At 41.0% G+C, this 4686-nt stretch overlaps 1 pseudogene; it reads left to right on the forward strand.

Annotated features, from left to right (window-relative positions):
• Nucleotides 1–3625: 3625 nt before the first annotated feature.
• On the forward strand, nt 3626–4156 carry LOC103604302 (annotated as a pseudogene).
• Nucleotides 4157–4686: the final 530 nt, after the last annotated feature.

Genomic DNA, 4686 nt, shown 5'->3' on the forward strand with positions numbered 1-4686 from the left:
AGCCACAATAATCAATACAGTGTTTTACTAGTGTAAGAACAGAACATAAATTTGAAAAAATTTTGATAAATGTATGCATTTTTATAATCTAGACCTTGATCCTTGACAGAAATATAAAATGATTTTATCTTCTCAGAAAGTTTTGCCTGCTGCTTTCTAGATAATCCTCCCCGCTCCCCCAAAGACAACTATTATTATGAATTTTATGAGAATAGATCATTTCTTCTGTCTTTAAATGTCATGTAAATGTTATGAAAGAGTGAATACTCTTTTTTATCTAGCTTCTTTCACTCAAAACAATATGTGAGGGATTCATTTATACTGTCTAGTATCTCAGCAGGTTTCTTTGCTCTGTCTCTCTCACTCTTTTTTTTTTTTGGTTAAATTGTTGAGGAGTATGAATATAGTATAAGTATAATGTGTTTTTCTATTATCCACTTGAGGGGCATATGGGTTCTTTCCAGTTTTGGATAATATGAAATAAGCTGCTAATGTAAATTTGTGTACAAGTCATTTCATGGACATACATTTTTTTATTTTTCTTGGGTAAGTGCCTAGGAATTGCTATGTCATGGGTAAAGTATATGTTAAAGTTTATAAGAAACTGAGAAACAGTTTTCCAAAGTGGTTATACCATTTTTCACTCCCACCTACAAATTTAGAGAGGAGTTTTATTTAATTTCACATCCTTGCGAATATTTGGTGTTGTCAGTCTTTTTTATAATGTTTTGAATATGTAATCCCTTGATGACTAATGATGATAACCTCCTTTTAATGTGCTTATTAGCCATTCCTATATTTTCTTTTGTAAAAAGTCTTTTCAAGTCAATTGACTTTTTATTTTACATTTGATTGTTGTTGTTGTTGTTGTTTTTAATGATTTTGGGGAGTGCTCTATATATTCCAGATTTAAGTCCTTTATCAGCTATGTATTACAAATATTTTCTTCTAATGTTTGGATTGTCTATATATTTTAACATACTTAAAAATAAGCATGTCAGGTATTTTATTAAACATATTAATGAAATAACCAGTAAGAATTTTTAACTGGTTCATATGAGATTTTGAATTAGAGAGGTTTTTATTCTTGACTGAACAAAATTCATTTACATTGTTACGAACAAAGATCATTTCATTGCTAGAAATTATTGGCATGGCTATTGGGTTTATTTTTACAACTTAGTCACTACCTCTATAGAGTTATAAAATTGCCTAGTGAATATAAAGTTAATGAAATGTGCAAGCTCCTATAGAATCAAATAATTCCTGACGGGTCCACTAGGCAATGCCTAGCATTTGACTAAAAGAATACTAGCACACTCTTTTGTATATTTTCAAGACTTGGTTATTTTTTTCCCAATAGTATTCCACTCTCTAATCTCCTATGACCATATATAATTTCTAAAATTTACTTTAGATCACAAAAATGTCTGGTTACAGTAGATTTTGCCAGATTCCTTACTTAGATGTACCAATAGTGTTAATTAATTAGATGTCTCAAATTTCTCTGCAAAGCTAGAGCCATACAGTATACAGTGACTACTGAGTCTAAAGAATTTGCTTCAGCCTGAAGTATTTATAACAATTTTGGTATTAGAATTTTAAAACCCTTTAACTTCTTGCTATATGTTGAATATTTGTGTCTCCTCGAAATTTATACCTTGAAATCCTAACACCCAAAGTAAAGGTATTAAAAGGTGGAGCCTTTTGAAGGTCATTTGGTCATAAGAATGGAGCCATCATGAATGGGATTAGTGACCTTATAAGACGCTGAAGAGACCAGACTTCTCCATTCTGTCATGCGATCACACAGTGAGAAGACTGCCATCTAGGAAACAAGCAGCACGTCCTCACCAGACATGGAATCTGCTGGCACTTTGATCTTGTACTTCCCAGCCTCCAGAAATGTGAAAAATAAATTTGTTGTTTATAAGTCACATAATTTATGGTATTTGTTATAGAAGCCTAAACAGACTAAGATTTTTCTCTTCTATCTTGAGTCTAGGAAACCAAGCCCCCAAAACTCCCTCTGCCAGTATTTACATATCAAATGAATTATTTCTGCTAGAAAAACCCAAATTTTGCTATGATTTCTGGTCTGCTAGTTGACTTTTTTTACCACGTGGGAGATTGAGACCTTGTGAACCCAAGTAGTAGTCCAGTTTTCTGGAGAAAGCTTTATAAGCATTGATTCCACATACCAGGGATCTTCAAAAAAATGCATGGAAAGATTAGTATTATATTTTAATTCCACCTTTTCCATGAACTTTTTGAAGTAGCCTTGTATAAAGTCAATCCTTCTTCCTTAATATGTGTTTATTATTTGTAACTAAAATAGAATAATGCTAAATATGACTTTGTATAACTGATTTGTCTAATTATTTCCTGATGAAAAGAACTTATTCTTATTGAACGTATGCAAATAATGGATATTTCCATGACGGGTAAGGAGACTCCGTAAAAGTGTCTGCATTCTTAGGGGTCGGTGAGAATCAGTCCATTTAAAAGAGTTTCATTTCAATTAAAAAAAATCTATTAAATTAATGGTTAGATACCTTAAAAAGAAAAAGACTTTTTTTTTTCTTATATGTTCATAAAAGTAAAACATTGAAAACAGTACCAAAATTTTCCAAACAATCACATTTAAGGTTCCCTTGCTCCGGCACACCTGCCCCCCGGGCTCTGGAAGGCCACCGTTGCCGCCACTGCGGCTCGCACTGTGCCTGCCTCTGTCCACATTCGTTCCCAGGCGGCCGCCACGGTACATGCAACGGCCGCGGGCGACACGTGCGATGGCGGCGCGGGGGTCTGAAAGAGGCGGCGGCAGCGGGGGCGCGGGCTCTGCAGAGCCGAGGCCGCTGCGCGTCCGCCGGGTACCGCGGCGAGGCCAGGGCCCCTGGAACTTGCCTCTGCTCCAGCGCAGCTGGGGACCAGGTAGGTGACAGCACCAGCCCCTCTGAGGAGACACGAAGGTGATTCTCCAGCCGGTCAAATTTCCAGACCGTCTGGTTTCCGCCTCCCCGACTTGGGCAGTGCTATCCCCCAAAACCTCAGCCCCGACTTTCCTCCCAAACCTGCCCTAAATCTCTCGCACACGTGGGTGGCCCCCGCCTCGAGGTACAGGCAACGGCCGCGGGCGACACGTGCGATGGCGGCGCGGGGGTCTGAAAGAGGCGGCGGCAGCGGGGGCGCGGGCTCTGCAGAGCCGAGGCCGCTGCGCGTCCGCCGGGTACCGCGGCGAGGCCAGGGCCCCTGGAACTTGCCTCTGCTCCAGCGCAGCTGGGGACCAGGTAGGTGACAGCACCAGCCCCTCTGAGGAGACACGAAGGTGATTCTCCAGCCGGTCAAATTTCCAGACCGTCTGGTTTCCGCCTCCCCGACTTGGGCAGTGCTATCCCCCAAAACCTCAGCCCCGACTTTCCTCCCAAACCTGCCCTAAATCTCTCGCACACGTGGGTGGCCCCCGCCTCGAGCTCACTCCTTCCCCCCTCATTTTCTGCTCCCTTTTCTCAGAGCGCCTTCCAGGATCACTCTCTGAGGGCGGCCTTTCGAGAAATCTCTGTGGAGTAGTGGACCAGAGCTGGGGAGTTTTTAAAAGTCAAGGCGCGAGGGACACGAAGCTAAGATGGCTTTCACCTCCGGCAACGACGATGATCTCACTATCCCCAGAGCTGCTATCAACAAGATGATCAAAGAAACTCTCCCCAGTGTCCGGGTGGCCAACAAGGCCCGAGAGCTGGTGGTGAACTGCTGCACTGAATTCATACACCTTGTATCATCAGAAGCCCATGAGGTTTGCAACAAAAAGGGAAAGAAGAACATCTCACCGGAGCATGTCATAGGAGCACTAGAAAGTTTGGGCTTTGGTTCTTACATCAGTGAAGTAAAAGAAGTCTTACAAGAATGCAAGGCAGCAGCATTAAAAAGAAGAAAGTCCCGTTTTCGTTGGGAAGACCTTGGCGTTCCTGAAGAAGAGTTATTGAGACAACAACAGGAATTATTTGCAAAAGCTAGGCAGCAACAAGCAGAACTGGCCCAACATGAGTGGCTTCAAGTGCAGCAAGCTGCCCAACAAGCACAGCTTGCTGCTGCATCAGCCAGTGCATCCAGTCAGGCAGGATCTTCTCAGGATGAACAAGATGATGTTGACATCTGAAATTCACCAGCGAAGTTTCTATTTCCTTGGTAAATGTTTTTCCCTGCACAACAAAACAGTGAAAGAGATACTTATCTGTAATTTCGTATGCATCTTGGTGGACTTGCCATTGGTATCCTAGGGATGTCTGCTGTGAGGTTACATCTATCGTGTGCTATACCCATAAAAACTTCTCTTTAAACCATTGAAAATTTAAGATTCAGTAAAATAAAAATAAACGTTTCCCTCTTCAATTTATTCACTTCTTTAAAACTAATTCTTGTTTTACTGGATCAGGGGTCAGAAGTCTGATTCTGGATTGGAAAAGAGTTCCAGAGACTCTGACTCATTTAACTGTTATTGTCTAAAAGTAGTCTAAGTCGTGTCAACTTGTAAGTCTGAATACAGGACTCTGTATTTTGAAGTATTAATAGTTCAAAGTACCTTGCACAGATCTTTCCATGAGGTTTTGACAACATCCTTCCTCATGGAAGATGCAAGTTCTGGCACTTGGCTTGCAGTAGTCCTATCAGGCCATCATTAGAGTAAAG

This window comes from Galeopterus variegatus, unplaced genomic scaffold, assembly GCF_000696425.1.
Source record: "Galeopterus variegatus unplaced genomic scaffold, G_variegatus-3.0.2 Scaffold132, whole genome shotgun sequence".
Taxonomy (NCBI): domain Eukaryota; kingdom Metazoa; phylum Chordata; class Mammalia; order Dermoptera; family Cynocephalidae; genus Galeopterus; species Galeopterus variegatus.